The sequence below is a fragment of the Camellia sinensis genome, chromosome 3 (genome assembly GCF_055761805.1).
Source record: "Camellia sinensis isolate YWXY chromosome 3, ASM5576180v1, whole genome shotgun sequence".
In the NCBI taxonomy this organism is placed as follows: Eukaryota; Viridiplantae; Streptophyta; class Magnoliopsida; order Ericales; family Theaceae; genus Camellia; species Camellia sinensis.
In genome coordinates, this window is record NC_138963.1 from 100,255,838 (window position 1) to 100,274,059 (window position 18,222).

The 18,222-nt window shown below is 48.3% G+C and overlaps 1 long non-coding RNA gene across 1 annotated transcript; it reads right to left on the reverse strand.

The window, feature by feature from the left end:
• Nucleotides 1-15,211: 15,211 nt before the first annotated feature.
• Nucleotides 15,212-16,130, reverse strand: LOC145821081 (uncharacterized). Its single transcript, XR_014363119.1, has 3 exons — nt 15,898-16,130; nt 15,609-15,770; nt 15,212-15,515 (listed from the first exon to the last, which is right to left on the reverse strand). It is a non-coding gene; the product is annotated as an uncharacterized LOC145821081 (long non-coding RNA).
• Between the last annotated feature and the right edge of the window lie 2,092 nt (nt 16,131-18,222).

The window sequence follows — 18,222 nt, forward strand, 5'->3', positions numbered from 1 at the left end:
GTCATTGCATCGCATTCTATCATTGCCTCGGTTTGCGTGGCCGTGTGCACGTATTTCGAGGCACCTCATTTTCATCCATCGGCGTCCTATGTGAGTGTGGCTGAGGCTCTCTCATGTTGGTATAAGCCCATATCATATTTTCATGTCATTGCATCGCATTCTATCATCGCCTCGGTTTGCGTGCCCGTGTGCACGCATTTCGAGGCACCTCATTTTCATCCATCGGCATCCTATGTGAGTGTGGCTGAGGCTCACTCATGTTGGTATAAGCCCATATCATGTTTCCATGTCATTTGCATTGCGTATGTCATCGCCTCGGTTTGCGTGCCCGTGTGCACGCATTTCGAGGCACTTCGTTTTCAACCATCGGCATCCTATGTGAGTGTGGCTGAGGCTCTCTCATCTTGGTATAAGCCCATGTTGCATTCTATATGCCATTTTTGCCATATTGCATTGCATATGCCATTGCCTCGGTTTGCGTGCCCGTGTGCACGCACTTCGAGGCACTTCATTTTCATCTACCGGCTTCTTATGTGAGCGTAGATGAGGCTCTCTCATGTTAGTATAAGTCCATGTTACATTTTCTATGCCATTGCCTCGGTTTTCGTGCCCGTGTGCACGCATTTCGAGGCATCTCTTTTTCACAGCATAGTGCATACTAGGTTGTATCTTAGATTGCATTCTGTCATTGCCTCGGTTTGCGTACCCGTGTGCACGCATTTCGAGGCATCTCTTTTTCACAGCATAGTGCATACTAGGTTGTATCTTAGATTGCATTCTGCCATTGCCTCGGTTTGCGTCCCCGTGTGCACGCATTTCGAGGCATCTCTTTTTCACAGCATAGTGCATACTAGGTTGTATCTTAGATTGCATTCTGCCATTGCCTTGGTTTGCGTGCCCGTGTGCACGCATTTCGAGGCATCCCTTTTTCACAGCATAGTGCATACTAGGTTGTATCTTAGATTGCATTCTGTCATTTTCTCGATTTGCGTGCCCGTGTGCATTTCGTAGCATGGTGTATGTTAGGATTGCATTTCATGCATATTGCATCGTGTTCGGGATAAGAGTTAGCCCGGGCACGGGAAACGAGGTGCATTTTGTACTCCGAGTAACGGAATGTGTCTCAATTCCCCAGTCACCGACACTCCGGATCATCCATGATGGAGTTAGGTTTTATTGTGTTTTCATGTGCATTCATCCTATATTGAATTGTGCATTTCGATTCCTCGGCCATCATGCCTCGGTATGCGTGATTGGTGGCACGAGGATCGAGGCATGCATATATTTGTGAAAATACACTGCTATGCCCCTTTCCTGCTCTCTGTTGCAGCAAAATCAGGAATCAGCAACTTTCCGGGACTTGGCACGCTTTTCAAGAACAATTGTAAAACAGAGGCTAATCGGGGCATCCCGGTGGATTTCCGCGCAAAGCAGCCTAACATACATCATCCATCAGAAGCAAGGCAGTCCCTGGCTTGCATGCCAGTTTTATTTATTTTCTTAGTTAATTTGATTAAGTAGGAATTTGTATATTATTTGGACTGTAATATTCAGACTGTAATATTCTTTCATTCGGGATTGTATATTTATTCGGACCCTCTGCGCAAGGGCACAACTGTAATAAGTGTGCGTGTGTGTGTTGTATGTCTTCCAACCCCACGTCTTTCTCCCTTTTATTTACCAGTTTATGATGGTTAGATTAGGGCATATTTCATTTAGCATACAGTATGACAGCATGTTTGCATCATTCATCTGTTTTGCATGCACCGGGCTCGGCGCATCATACTAACTGCATTGTACTTTCAAATTCCAAATTGAATACATGATAGTTGTAGCATTTCATATGCCATCTTAGAATAGCCGAGCCTGCTATAGTTGCATTTTTGCATGTGTTGCATTAGGCATTTCTGCATACTTAGGATCATGCATGATTTCTAATGAAGTTTCCATTTTGGCTTGGAGTACTCGGTAAGTTTTATGCTTTAGCATCCTTGCATACGTGTGAGTGACTGCCATGAATAGCATGCTTACCATGAGGCTATGTGCTTATATGATATAACTGCCTGAATGCCTGTGGGTGGAGGCTGGGTTATCTGAATTGGAGTAAATCATCAAAATGTTTCAAGCCTACTTGCGGGTAGCAAACCATTTTCAAAAAACGAACATGAAATGTTTTGTTCCAATTCAAGCGATCCAGTCTATACTTGTATGCTTTGCGCATCACATAGTAACCTAGGCTAATAACCGGATTAAGGGCACACAAAGTTTTCAAAAATTGATATCATGGTTAGTAGAGGCCGGTCTATGACGGGGCGAGCGGGGGTGCTCACGAAGTGACCTTCCCCAATCGTACCCAAGTTCCCGAGCCGAGGCAACTTTGGTGATGACGGACACGTGGCCTTTTGGCACCGAGTCAGGGTTTCCTAAATTTCCCAAAATAAAATATTTAGGTGGCGACTATGTATCTGGCAAAGCAGTCCATGTTTGGCACTTCTTTCAAAAATCTGTTTTCTAAAAAACGATTTGCCGGATTTGGACTCTTTGGTTCAGATTTAGAACCGTGACTACAAAGTCGAGTCCGAGCTGTAGTGAGGTCCCCCGCAGGCTTGTTACAGTTTCTGGCGACTCCGCTGGGGATTTAGAGAACTTGACTCGAACTCGTGATATCTGTTTTTGACTACACTTGTGTGTTTCTTTGCATTGCATTTGCATTGGTGCACCTAGGACACCGTGTTTGCCATCTGCTATTCCTGAACGGTTTGCCGGAGGCTTGTCTTGTCAAGGCATGACCATAAGGCTGACCGGTTGTGGGCTCTGCCAGTATGGGAACACAAACCCCGGTTTTACCGGGGCACCCTCTTTGACCTTTCGACCTAGTGCATATTCGGATCCTTAGTGACCATTCCAAATTAGGACACGTTCCTTACCCGTTTATAGGTTGTTTGAAACCGCTCTGTGCGTAGTGAAACCCTAGCTCCTGACAAAATAAGACAGGGAAACCATACCCCAACATAGGGGTGTTTTGGCTCTCACTTATCTGTTATGTGCTTTAGAGTGCATCTCTACAGGAATGCATGTATCAGTATATGAGTTTGGGTATCAGGCCTGCGGGCATCAGTTCAGTATATGAGTTTGGGTATCAAGCCTGCGGGCATCAGTTCAGTATTGTTAGTATCAGGCCTGCGGGCATCAGTTCAGTATTATGGGTGTCAGGCCTGCGGGCATCAGCCAGTATTTGAGAATCAGCTATCTGCGGGTATCAGATTCGGTTTTAGGAGACAGTGATACAGGGATAATAATCAGTGTTTTGAGGACAGTGTGTATTCAGCTTATCAACTGTGTGTTGATTATGCCCGGCTGTGTGTCATGCATTTTATTTTAAGCTGTTATGCTGTCCGTTTATCTGTTTATTTATTTCCTTTTCGCTTTATTTATCTTTTGCTAGGTCAGTTCTAGCACAATTGCTTCCAACCCAGCAGGCATTCCCCAAGCACTTTGGACACGAGGTCGTCGACTCCATCGATCTGAGGATCTAATCGACGGACAGCCAGTGTTCCATTCTCTACCCCCTGTTACCAGAAGGAAGCAGAAAAAGCACAGTGTATCTGAACAAAGATCACCAGAACAGTGGTTTCCCCCATCAGTGGATAGTCGGATTGAGATCCCCATTGAGACAGATCTGCCAGTAGTTCAGATAGATCAAAACAGTATGACGGCACCAACAGGAGTTGAGGAAATGATGCGCCAAATGCAGGAAACCATGCGGGCCATGCAGCAGGATGCCGTTCGCCGAGATGAACTCGCTAAGCAACAGGCCGAAATTATGACCTAGCAGGCTGAGGTGATTACCAGACTGCAACAACAGAATACAGCGTCTGCTTCACAACAAGTCCCTCCTCCGGCAAGGGCTCCATTACCTGAGCAGGCACCTACTGTTCAGAACGCCCCACCAAATGCCCAGAATACCCTGCCAAATATCCAAAACTTACAAGAGGACACGAGTCTTCCAACGGGGCCAACTCCGCCCCCGCTTCCACCACATCTGTCCAAGGTCCATGCACCCAATCGCCCCGACTCTCCCTTTGAGTTCGAGGTTGATCATACAGCTTTGAAATTGAGCAAACTTGAGAAACTCTTTAAGAAATCCCAAGGGGTCAAGGCTATGCCGGATATCGAAGACGGATATACCGAGGAGGCCGTAACACTCCTCGATAGGTTCAAAATGCCACAAATCGACCGCTTTGACGGGTCCGGTGACCCCATGGTCCATCTCCGACTGTTTGTAGACATCTTGCGGCCAATGGGCCTAACACGACCACAGAAGCTTTCACTATTCGGTCGAACTCTGTCGGGTGTGGCCGCCCACTGGTACGCAAAGTTACAAGATGAAGTGAAGAAGAATTGGGATGAAATGGCTGAGGCCTTTGTCGCACAATATTCATACAACACTCAGATCGAGATCACAACTCGTGATCTTGAAACGACAAGGCAAGAGCCCAAGGAAACTTTCTCGGACTTTGTAATCCGATGGAGGGCAAAGGCATCAATGATGACTTTAAGGCCCACTGACAAAGATCAAATCCGGATGATTGTGCGCAATCTCCACCCAAAGTTGATGCAGAGAATGATTGTAGTCCCCTTCCCTACTTTCGCAGATTTACACGAGATTGGGGTGCAAATCGAAGATGCAATGAAACAAGGTCTGTTTGACCACGACAGAGAACAACCGAGGAGGACTTTCAACCGTAACAACAATGCGGGCCCGAGTGGCGCTGCAAATACGAGAGCCTCGGAAGTTAGTATGGTCACCACCACTCCCCCTCCCCCTCCAAAGCCCATGGCTGCCACACCCTTCTCCGGCGCGTCCGGAAGCAACACACAAACCAACAGATTCCAACCGCGAGGCCAAAGAACCTTTACCCCACTATATATGCCCCAGACCAAAGTTCTGGGAATATTGATCAGGAAAAATCATTTGAAACCCCTGGAGCCAAAGCCATTACCGAATCCACTCCCCCCCTCTTATGACCCAGCAAAATACTGTGCGTATCACCAACAGCACGGTCATGACACCGACCGTTGTTACAGATTGCGTCATGAGATCCAGGATCTTATTGACAAACAGGTGATCGCGCCTCCTGATAAACCCAATGTCACAACCAACCCTCTCCCACCACATAACCAAGCTCCTCCTCCCAATAGAATCAATTTTATCCAGACTGGGGTCGCATCTTACGATCCTAGCATCTATATTACGCCCACCTACCTACCCAAGCCGGAGGTGCTCCTCCCCGATTGCACTGATTTCTTGTGCATGGTGGACATCTCCAAAACCCAACCAGAACCGACGGTGGTGACCGTCGAAGACGGGGTAGGGCAGATTTTGGGAGAGAATGAGATTGTTGAATCTGGGACTGGACAGAGTTTTGCTGGGGGAGCCTATGATCCAAGCAAGTACATCCTATCAACGAGCCGAATTGGGCTAGGTATAGAATTGCCAGAGGCAGGAGAGCTATGCATGATCCGGGGGGATGGATCTGGGCTATGGGCAGATGATCTGACAGCCGTAGAGGAGGACTTTGCCAACTTGCAATTTTTCGATGACCAGGAACTGGGGAATGCGTCAATCAACTGGTACGATTATGAGGGATCAGCGGAGGCCACTGGATGGCTCGAGGATCAACCAGATGCAGTGGGGGAAGCCCAACCAGAACAGAGCCCGGCAGGGGCGGAAGTATCAGTTGTGGCCGGAATGGCCGAAAGTCAAGTTGTATCGCCGGAGAGCGCCGGTGCTAAGAATTCCGCTCGAGACATGGGCATTATGGATACGGGAATTGTTGAACAAACAGCTGTACTGATGCAGCTGGAACGAGAAAAGTTTGAGGAGGCTGAGAGAATTAGGAATGCTAAAGGCCCTGAGGGGACTGAAAGTGCTGCGTGCATGAAGATGGAGAATGCTGCGAGCATGTGGACAGGGAGTACTGCGAGTGCAACTAAACCGGAGCCAGACAGGTGTCTGTTGGCTACCGACGGAATGTGGTGGGAAGACGATGACTTATGTCTTGCCCACACGGATGAAGACTGGGGAAATAATCAACCGGATGACACTTGGTACCTCGATGAGGTTGACCATATGACAAGAAGTGGGCGGTACTTTAAACCCCCACACCTGGACCAACCCGAGGCATCCGGGAAGGATAGAGAAGCGGAGAAACAGAAGGAGAAGCAGATTGAAGAGGAAGCTGTGTTGAAACAATTAAAGAAGATACAAGCAGACATCTCCATCTGGGGACTGCTAATGGCATCACGAGTACATAGAGAAGCTGTCCTATCTGCTATGGACAAGTCCAAACTCTCCATAGACCCCACGCTTGAACAGCTGGTTGGGCTGGTTTTTCCGGGAGGAGGTTCCCCGGCATTAACCTTTTCGGACAAGGAGCTACCGCCTGAGGGCACAAATCATAACAAACCTCTCTATATTTCTGTGGAATGTAGAGATAAGTGGATACCGGTGGTACTTGTTGATACCGGGTCTGCGATTAATGTCTGCCCGACCAGAACGGCATATGCAATCGGGTTAAAACCCGCAGACTTCGTCCCAACTACCCAAGTGATCAGAGCATATGATAATACCAGCAGAGAAGTGATGGGGACTGTTAAAATTCAAACCAAGGTTGGTCCAGGACAACACAGCATTGAATTTCATATCTTGGATGTTCCTGCAACCTTTAACCTACTTTTGGGGCGACCGTGGTTGCACCAGGTCAAAGCAGTCTCTTCCACTCTACATCAGATGCTAAAGTACCCTCACGGGAAAGGGGTAGCGATCGTTTTTGGGAATTCATCAATCCATCCGCCACCGGAAGTGTCCACACCTGTCTTGGAGATCGAGCACGGCACGGAGGATGTGTTTTTGTCGGGGTTCACTTTGGCCGAGGCTCAAGTGGTGCAGAATGTCATGGCTGTGAATGAGGGTATGTACGTTAGTGCTCAATCTATCTACCTCATGAACAAGCTAAAACATACTCCCGGGATGGGATTAGGGAGAAGCGGTCGGAAGGGCGTCTTAGTGTTGGCCGAAGTGCCACACAACCCTCACGCCTTTGGACTGGGTTATCTGCCCACCAAAGAGGACTGGGTGAGGAAAGGGAAAGAAATGGCCGGAAGGGCCAGAGCAAAGAAGGCCGGGAAGCCATTTGAGTTAATGCATAGGCCCATCTGGGGTACCCTAAACGGACGCTTCGTCCGGGAGGGGGAAGATTTTCCATTCTGCGGCTTCCCGGAGCCATGGCTAAACGCGGAGGGGAAGCGCGTGCCTGGTTTTGAAATCTTCTTCGACATACAATTATCTGGGGATGACGTTGCTGAAGTGCAGACAGACCCACCAACTGAGGTTGAGCAGTGTAGAACAGTGGATCCTGAGAGCACAGAGCTTGAAATGGGGGTAGCACTGGAGAGTCTACTATCAGATCCTCCGATCGACCAAGAGTGCTTGGGGGATAACTCTTCGGTTTCTATGATTGGAGATGAAATAGCTGCGGGCTTTCCAGCGCCGATCTTGGATGCATCTATCGCACCTTCTCTCATCTAGCAATATGAAGAAGGCTTTTTATCTAGCAGCTCCGGGTCAGGTAGTGAGCCGGAATCTGATTCTACCGAATCTTGTGCGTCGGAATCAGATTCCAGCTCGACTGAGTCTGAGTCCGGTATTCCTGGGGGTGATAACCCGGATGCCACAGTCCTGTCTAGGTCGTCATTTTCATTTTCTTTTGAGTCTGTTGTAACAGAGGAATCTGACGGCTTGGAAATATTTAATGAGAATGATGTGGATATGGTTTCTGAGTATTTTTCTGTGCCTTTGATTTATTGCTTAAACCAGGATTTTCAAAATTTTGATGAAAACAACGAGGGAGAAATTCCCCCAGTTTTGCAACGGTTAATTGATCAAGAGCAGGAAAGATTTGTTAAACCTTTAATGGATGAAATCACTACTGTGAATGTTGGTACTGAGAAGGACCCGCGGCTGGTCCAGATCGGGTCCACGTTGTCTTCGGAGGAGCGCGAGCGCTTAGTCGCTTTATTAAAAGATTTCAAAGATGTTTTCGCGTGGTCCTACGAAGACATGCCTGGAATCGATCCTGAGATTGTACAGCACCGGATCCCTCTTGATCCCGAGGCCCGCCCTGTCAAACAGAAACTCAGAAGGATTCGCCCGGACTGGGCTCTCAAAATTAAGGAAGAGGTCACCAAGCAAATTGACGCAGGGTTCCTGCTGGTATCTGAATACCCAACCTGGTTGGCCAACATTGTCCCGGTGCCAAAGAAGGACGGTAGAATTCGGGTCTGTGTAGACTTCAAAGATTTGAACAGGGCCAGTCCGAAGGAAGACTTTCCCTTGCCACACATTGATGAATTGGTGGATTTCACGGCAGGACACGCTTTGCTTTCGTTTATGGATGGTTTCTTAGGCTATAATCAGATAGTAATGGCACCCGAAGACCGGGAGAAGACTGCGTTCACTACCCCGTGGGGTACATATTGTTATAGAGTGATGCCATTCGGGTTGAAAAATGCTGGAGCTATGTATCAACGGGCAGCAACTACAATATTGCATGATATGATCCATAAAGAGGTCGAGGTGTATGTGGACGACATGATTGTCAAGTCCAAAGAAAGAGAGGGCCACTACACCGCCTTACAAAAATTCTTTCAAAGGATCAAAGAGTTTCGGCTGCGACTGAATCCCCAGAAATGCACGTTTGGTGTTACAGCAGGGAAGATGCTAGGGTTTCTGATTACACAAAGGGGCATCGAGGTCGACCCTTCCAAAATCAAGGCCATATTAGAAATGCCACCACCAAGGACTGAAAAGGAGATGCGAGGCTTTCTGGGTAAAGTGCAATTCATAAGACGGTTTATTTCTAAATTAACCTTGACTTGTGAACCACTTTTTGGTCTCCTGAAGAAAGGAAAGAAATTCCAATGGGACGGCCGATGTCAAGCAGCTTTTGAGCAGATCAAAGAGTATCTACAAAACCCGCCCATGTTGTCACCACCAGAGCCGGGGAGACCGTTGATATTGTACCTTTCGGTAACTGAGACTACCATGGGCTGCATGTTCGCGCAGGAGTCAGAAGACAAAGTGGAAAGAGCCATCTACTATCTGAGCAAAAAGATGCTGGATTACGAGACCCGCTATACACCGCTGGAGAAGGCTTGCTTGGCCTTGGTATGGGCAACCAGGAAGCTGCGGCACTACCTGTTAGCTCACTCTGTAATGTTGGTTTCGCATTTGGATCCCATCAAATATCTCTTCGAGAAACCAGCACTTACGGGTAGGCTAGCTCGTTGGCTGCTGTTGCTCTCTGAATTTGATTTGAAGTATGTAACGCGCAAGTCAGTAAAAAGGAGAGCGGTAGCGGAGTTCCTTGCCGACCACCCGGTTGAGGGGGATGAAGCGGTTGAGTATCTATTCCCAGATGAAGCCATTCTGCACGTCGAAGATGAAACTTGGACGATGTACTTTGACGGAGCGTCAAACCAGTATGGGTATGGGATAGGGGTGTTGCTGATAGCGCCTGACGATTCTCGTATCCCTTTAGCATTCAAGCTCCAGTTCAAAGTCTCGAACAATGAGGCAGAGTATGAGGCATGTATTGCTGGCCTGGAAGCAGCCCTAGAACTAGGGGCAAGACGATTGGACGTCATTGGGGACTCGAACCTTGTTGTGTCTCAAGCAAAAGGAGATTGGAAAGTCAAGGAGGAAAGAATGATAATTTACCACCAAACCTTGGACTTGTTAATTCCTCGATTTGAGAAGCTAAATTTCACCCACCTCATAAGAGAGAACAACAGGTTTGCAGATTCACTGGCAACTCTATCTTCTATGATAGACATCCCGTCCGGAGTCCGGATGCGTCCAGTCATTATTGATCAAAAGTTTACGCCAGCATACGAGTCGATTTCCGCCATAGATGAGGCTCAAGACAGCAACCCCTGGTATTACGACATCTGGAACTTCTTGGAAAAAGAGACATATCCACCAGGGGCAAATGCCAAGGATAAGAGGGCCATCAGAAGAATGGCTGCTCAGTTCATTATCTGCGGGGGTAAGCTGTACAAAAGGGGTCATCTGGGAATGCATAAGCTCTGTGTAGAAGCTGAAGAGTCGAAACGCCTGATGGAAGCCATCCATGGGGGGGAGTGCGGTGCACACATGAATGGAGTAATGCTGGCCAGAAAAATCCTCAGACAGGGCTACTACTGGTCAACCATGGAGGAGGATTGTATTAGTTTTGTTCGGCGATGCCACAAGTGTCAAATTCATGCAAACCGCATGAACATCCCGCCGTCAAAGCTGTACAACATGACTTCGTCATGGCCTTTTTCAGTCTGGGGAATTGATGTGATCGGAGCTGTTACCCCGAAGGGGTCAAACGGGCATGAGTTTATCCTAGTAGCGATAGATTATTTCACAAAGTGGGTCGAGGCCCAATCATACGCGGTGTTGAAGGCGTCGCATGTCGCAAAGTTCATCAGAAACAACATCATCTGTCGCTACGGGGTGCCAAACGAGATAATTTCAGATAATGGTTCCCACTTCAAGAAAGAAGTGATAGACTTGTTGGAGAAATACAATGTGGCTTTCCATAAGTCATCTACATACCGGCCGCAGACCAACGGAGCGGTTGAGGCCGCCAACAAGAATATCAAGCATATACTACAGAAGATGGTGGGAACCTATCGGGATTGGCCAGACAAGCTGCCATTTGCTCTGTGGGGCTACAGGACTTCAATCAGAACTTCTACTGGAGCAACTCCATATTCATTGGTCTATGGAATGAAGGCTGTTCTACCCATCGAGATTGAGGTTCCGTCGTTACGAGTGTTGGCTGAATGCCAGATAGCCGAAGCAGATTGGCAGCAAAGCAGATTCGAAGAACTCATGCTCTTTGATGAAAGAAGACTGAAAGCACTGTACCACATCCAAGGCTATCAACGCAGAATTGCCCGGGCTTTCAACAAGAAGGTTAAGTCCAGGAATCTGAAAGAAGGAGATTTGGTGCTCAAAGACAACCGAGCTCCCATCCACAACCCAAGGGGCAAGTTCAAACCCAATTGGACTGGTCCTTACATCATCAAAGCTATTTGGTCAGGTGGAGCTGTGGTTCTGATGGATCTAGATGGCTTGGAGTTCTCACAACCGATCAATATGGACAAGTTGAAGAAATACTATCCTTGAGAGGCTCGCTAGGCCGAAAACCCGAAAGGGCGACCTAGGCAAAAGTCAGAGCACAAAAAATTAGAAAATATAAAAACTGAGCTCGCAAGGTTGAAAACCCGCAAAGGGCGGCCTTGGCAAAAGTTAGAGCGCAAAAGGAGAGTGAAAATACTCGAGTGAACCTTGGCCTGAACTACGTAAGGCTTGATTCCCATCTTTGGGATACGTAGGCAACTTCACCTTGAAGTTCAGCCATAAACTCTTCCCCGATCAACTCTGTCCATTCTGATCATCTCAGTCATCTTTGTCCATCAGCATTTATCGCGATCTCCGGTACAGTGCTGTTCAGACTAGAGGCAACTTTCCGTTGCCGCGACGGTGCAAAGTTACTCAGACTAGGGGCAACTTTCCGTTGCTATGAAGTGCCGCGTTGTTCTTCAGACTAGGGGCAACTTTCCAATTGCAGGGATCTGGGGTTGTGCATCTCAGTGACAGATCTTCGGCGTGTCCAGTTCTGATCCACATCGAAAATAGTTTTGAAAAGTTTTAATAAAAGTTGACTTTGTTCAAATCAATCTTTTTACGACTAAGACCATTTTTGGACCAAAAGCGGAAAATTTTCAGTACCACAACTTTCAATTTCATTGATTTCAAAACTGAGTTCTCCTGCTATTGCATTATAATCGAGGTTGCTTTTTAGTACATTCATAAAGAAAACTTGAAAATACTAATAAAGCAATAAATTTGAGGCATAGTTGAATCAAGTATCTCTGCGTCCCCTCCCAGAGCTGGACGAAGCATCTGATGCCAAGCTAGGCCCAACCTGTGCCTCCTCATTGAGCCAATCCAAGCACTCATCGGACAAAGTGCAACTGAAAGTGGAAGCAGGGGCCAGGAGCTCTCTAGTCCTCCATGCTGTGGCATATCGGGCAAGGTGTGCACCCCGGATCGGGAAAGCGGCTGGGTACTCAATCCCCTCCGGTGGGCAGGTCTGATCATGACCAAACTGACGCAGAAACCGGAACGGAAAATAGAATACGCAGTGGGTTAGACCAATCAATTGGATCCCAATCAGCCGGGACATACTATAGCTCATTGCCGGGAGGTTGAGCCAAGGACAACGCCAAGCAATGCCGTCTGCGGACAAGTTGCACATCCAATCGAACCACCACCTTTCGTCAAGAGCATTGACTAGGCGCTGTCGAAAGAAGTAGCCTCGAGCTGAATAAGCTGGGCAAGAGTCCACAACCTGCAACTTATCCATTAACCATACCTAGGGGAGGGATGGAAAATGAGAGAATAAAGAACAGAGAGATGTACGATGAGAGAAAAGTAAGACGAGCCTGAGGGTCGAGTGATGTGAGCAAATATATATGTGAAGTCGGGTGGGAAACATTACCTGCAGAAGCAGTGGACTCCCGGCGAACCTAGTCGCCTCCCGGCGATAGACAGAATCTAAGCCCATTAGTGTCTCGGCCAAGGTCATGGCAATACAGCTCTTTCCTTCTCTCAATCCTTGGGCGACTTCAATCAGGCGAATGCTAGCCCCGCCGAAGCCCGAGGAAAGCAGAAAGTGAGACAACAAACATAAGCAGAGGGCGTGTTGCCGGAAACCCTGCCAATAATGGTTGCTGCGGTCACCAGCGTCGGAAAAACGATGGATCAAGCCGAGGATGTCCAGTTCCCCACTGCAGATCAGAGATCGAGCGTCATGCGCCGTGAGCCCACACATCCGCCCTAAAGCCTGAGCATGGCCAAAACGGAGCTGGGGCAAGATCACTTCAGAGCATTCAGACTCCATCAAAACCTGAAAATCTTCGAAAGTGGGACACATCTCTTGGCCGCCAAAGCTAAAAACGTGCGTCATTGGGTTCCAGAACCTTGCCGCGGCATGGAGAAAAGGGAGATGCAGTGGAGTACGGCTCAGCGTGAATAGTGCATTCAAACCGAAACCCCGAAAGTTCAGCTTTTCCGAGCCATCTAGAGAAGAGATCCAAGATACGAGATTTTCTGCGAGAAACGCCTCCATCTTTGTGTAAAACTAAGATGAAATGAATGTTCCCGAAGTTGAGGCTTTTATAGAGGGAAAAAAACTATTCACGGGGACACGTGTCAAAAACCAGGTGGCTGCAGGAATAAGTGGCCGGCCGGCCACCTTTTCTGGCTGGCCAGCCATTCTCTTTTTCAAAAATGGCCGGCCAGCTGTCTCTCTCCACAAATTTGGCCGGCCGGCTCCCAAAGATGGCCGGCAATGCTGCAGTGTATCCCCTTGGCCCTGTTTTACCCTTCGAGGGAAAATTCCAAGCATTTCCGTGCAACGGGAGAGTCAATGACCTTCATTTCCCTCTGTTTCAGATGCGTTCCGGTGCCCAGATCGTCAGAAGTACGCTCTGTTGTTGCTGAGTTTTGTTTATCGAGTTGTTGTTTTGCTTATCGAGTTGTTTGTCGAGCGGACGTGTTTCGTGTTTTTGAGTCATTGCGCTCTGTTTAAGCAATCTTTGTTTAAGTCTTGTTTATTTGCGTTGTCAACGTTATTGCATTTTGTTTATCGAGTTGTAAACTTGCTAAAGGTTCTGTTATATCTTAGTAAGTTGAGTTGCTTAGTTTGTTGCGGCGGTTCACTACCTGACTTGGTGATTACACAATGCGCATTCCCATTCAAATTCATTCTTTTCTTGTGCGAAATAAAATGATGCGATACGATGCTAAAGTTTGAAATACAAACACCTTTTCAAAAGCTATTTCATTCCATCATGCTTTACAACGAACAAAGGTACAAGTTTTACAAAAAATAAAACTGCCTAACAATGTGCAAAGTGCTACAAACTACTAGCAAAAAGAAAAATAAAGCAGGAAATAACAGCATCAATGTCCTCGGGAGCGGGAACGAGAAGCACTCCTCATCCTCTTCTGCGGGACAACCTCTGCACCATCATCATCATCTGAGTCAGAGCTGTCATCCTCAGGATCCCCCTCAGCCTCGCCTCTGTTACCCGAACCAAGACCGGAGCCCCCCTCCTCAGTAGATGTCTCTGACTGACGGTCGGTAGCCTCCTCCTCTTCCTCCTCAGCATCCTCCTCCTCCTCATCAGGCTCCGCCTCTACAATGTGAGCCCTGCGTCTGTGGATAGGCCCTCCTCGAGTTCCTCGAAAAGGCCTAGATGGCCCGGCTCCTCGGAAAGGCCGGGATGGCCCAGCCCCCTGAAAAGGCCCGGGTGACCCAACTCCCTGAAAAGGTCCAGATGACCCAGCCCCCCAAGGAGGCCCAGGTGGCCTGGCCTGCGGCTGACCGGACCATGAAGGCATCTGAAAACAAAGAGTTCAATTCAAATACATCAGTCCAAATATATACATCAGATGCAGATACAAGCAAAAGCTACGTGAAGTAGGTGCATGTAAATACAGTGTCCAAGTGGGGTGTGTGTCAGATGTGCTCTACACAAGTAGTCTATCGATGCAGTAGAAATCAGCATGTCATCAGAAGTATGATAAATGCCAGAAAACTGAAGGATACCTGAATGCCCGCGACAGACAACTGTGCCTCCCTACGCAGGACCATGCCCTCGAGTGTGGCCACCAGTCCAACCACCTCCTCCATATACCCTCGCGGTGGCTGCAAATATGAGCTCATAATCATCAGTGAACAAAAGAATGTCTAAACATCTGAATGATGAATGAAAAAAAAAACAGTGGAGCATACCAGCGGTGAGTCAGGATCAATGGCGTATCGATCACTGGGCATCAGAGGCTCTAGCGGGATCGGGGTTGGAGAGATAGCCCCATACTGCCACGCCATCAACTCAGTCGGCATATCTGGCCATCCAGGATGAGGATAAGTCGACGGAATCGGAGGAACCGGTCTACCCCCACCTCTAGATGTACCAGCCCTACTAGTAGAAGGGACGTCTGCAGCCCGAGCTCGGGCCTGGCCCGAGGATGACATACCGGCAGGCCTCGTCATCGAGGTGCGAGCTCCCGTCAATGGGGGCATCAAATATATGTGACGGTAAGTGGCGTAGTCCCCCTCCTCAAGATATAATAAAGCATCGCTACCCAGCATAGCGCCGACTACCTCCGAGTAAGAGAGCCTGTCAGCAGTCCGCATACTGACTGGGGGTACTGCGGGAGGATCCTAAGAAAGATACCCCCATACCTGGCGCAGAAAGCGTTCCCCCAGAAACCATGCCCTGCCAACCGGCCCCTCGAGCAGGACCCTATACTGGGAGATGTCCGACCCTCCGGTATACTGAAGTCGGAGACCATCACCCAGGGGCGCCCAAGGCTGCCATGAGATCTGCGGATGATGAATGCATAAACCAATCAGAAATCGGGAATATACAGAGCAAATCAAAAATGAAAATGAAAGGAACTGAAAGTTCTGAAGTACCTCCGAATGCCGCACAGTGTCAAAGTACTGTCGCAGGTAAATGAGGGTCTCTCGGGGTCTCGGCCGGTGCGGGCCCTCGAACACTGGTGAGTATGGGGTCATGGGAAGCCCTGCCACCTCCAACTCTGGGGCCAATGCTGGGAAGTATACATAGACCCATAGCTGAAAAAAGCAGTGCAGAATGTAAGTACGAAATGCTGAGAGCAAAATACAGACTGTAAAAGTGCGCTGTGTGTGCAATGTACAAGTAATGAAGAGCAGAATGTAAATCAAGGGGACAGAAAAGTACCTCCCAGGCTCTCCAGTAGCCGCCAAGTAAATCTCCCCGCCCGCGGGAGGTCGCGCTCATATAAAAGTAAAGGGTAGCCAGGCCGGCGCCACCCCAGTCATATCGATGGACCTGTGATAGGTCAACCAGAGCGCTCAGCAGGTATAGCCCGACTGTGTTCCCTCTATCGGCGAACAGAGTAGTCCCGAAGAGGAACATAAGGAAACCACGGGCGTACTGCTCCGTCTCCTCAGGAGTCTCGGGCACCATCTCCGCCCGCCGGAAGTGGGAAGAGAACCAAATGTATCGGACTCTCCCAGAAACCCTGTCAACGGGCGGGCGAGCCCCCAATAGATACATCCAAGCGGCCTCCCACTCTCCCATATCCTCATCATAGGGGATGGGCCAACCTCCTATGTCCAAGCCAGTCAATACAGCGAAGTCTAGAGGCGTCATGGTCATGTCCCCGGTAGCAGAGAAATGAAAGGAGTTGGTGGTGTCCCACCATCTCTCTACCAAGGCTGCCATCAGAGTCCTCCTGGCAGAGCAACGGGACAACCCAACGCAGAAAGCCCCGAATCCTGCCAAGTCTACCAAATCTCGGACGGCCTCCGGGAGCTCAGCGTACCAGTCCCGTGCGGCGGTGGAACCATACCCCCGTACGCTGCGGGAACCAACCTGCATTCAGAATGAATACATGTGTCAATAATGAAATGGGCTGTGTGCCGATGAAATGAAATGGGCTGTGTGCCGATGAAATGAAATGGGCTGTGTGCCGATGAAATGAAATAGGCTGTGTGCCAATGAAATGAACTGGGCTGCGTGCCAATGGAATGAGATGGGCTATGTGCCGATGAAGTGAAATAAGCTGCATACAAATAAAATGAAGTAGCCGTGTGTTCAGAAGTGAAGTGTACGAACTGTGTGTTCAGTATAATCAACTTTCTATCAGTGTGGGCTGCGTGTTCACTATTTAATCTGGGCTGCGTGTTCAGAAAATTTGAAGTTTGGGCTGCGTGTTTGAATTTCAACTAGCGTGGGCTGCGTGTTCACTATTCTAATCTGGGCTGCGTGTTCAGAAAATTTGAAGTTTGGGCTGCGTGTTCGAATTTCAACTAGCGTGGGCTGCGTGTTCACTATTCTAATCTGGGTTGCGTGTTCAGAAAATTTTAAGTTTGGGCTGCGTGTTCAACTTTCAATCAGTGTGGGCTGCGTGTTCACTATCTAATCTGGGCTGCGTGTTCAGAAAATTTGAAGTTTGGGCTGCGTGTTCAACTTTCTATCAGTGTGGGCTGCGTGTTCACTATTTAATCTGGGCTGCGTGTTCAGAAAATTTGAAGTTTGGGCTGCGTGTTCGAATTTCAACTAGCGTGGGCTGCGTGTTCACTATTTAATCTGGGCTGCGTGTTCAGAAAATTTGAAGTTTGGGCTACGTGTTCGAATTTCAACTAGCGTGGGCTGCGTGTTCACTATTCTAACCTGGGCTGCGTGTTCAGAAAATTTGAGGTTTGGGCTGCGTGTTCAACTTTCTATCAGTGTGGGCTGCGTGTTCACTATTTAATCTGGGCTGCGTGTTCAGAAAATTTGAAATTTGGTCTGCGTGTTCGAATTTCAACTAGCGTGGGCTGCATGTTCACTATTCTAACCTGGGCTGCGTGTTCAGAAAATTTGAAGTTTGGGCTGCGTGTTCAACTTTCTATCAGTGTGGGCTGCGTGTTCACAGTTCTAATCTGGGCTGTGTGTTCAGAAAATTTAAAGTGTGGGCTGTGTGTTCACTTTCGAATTCGGGCTGTGTGCTCGACAAATCAGTGTTTGAGCCGTGTGATCACCTCTTAACTAATGTGTACTGTGCGTTCGCAATTAATTAATGAGCCGAGTGTTCAGAAATTCGAGTGTTGAAACTACATGTTCAGGATGCAAGCAAAGTACTATGTCATAAGCTAAACTGCGTGTTCAAGCATGGCAAAGGTGCTGAAATGTACGAAAAATACAGAAAATGAAGTAAATACCTCTCGGGCCTCATGAGAGAGGTGATGCTCTGGCTCTCGGAGAAGCAGATCCCCGGGCGCTCGCTCGTCAAAGCTAGTGAAGTGACGGAAGACGGCACGAGGGAGGACGTGTGCTGGCGGATTGTACCTCCCGGGAATAAAAGGTCGGGTCCTCGGGGGTAGAGTCATGGGATCAAAATCGTCTCCGGCACCTGGAAAGCCTCCACCGTTGGGAGAATTACCCGCCATTTTCAAAGAATCTGCAAAAGGAGCAAAAATGAGCGAAAATGAGCCAAAATTGGAAAAAGTCAACAAAAGTCAACTCTCGAGAAAATCTTCCAAATATTGAGACAAACTT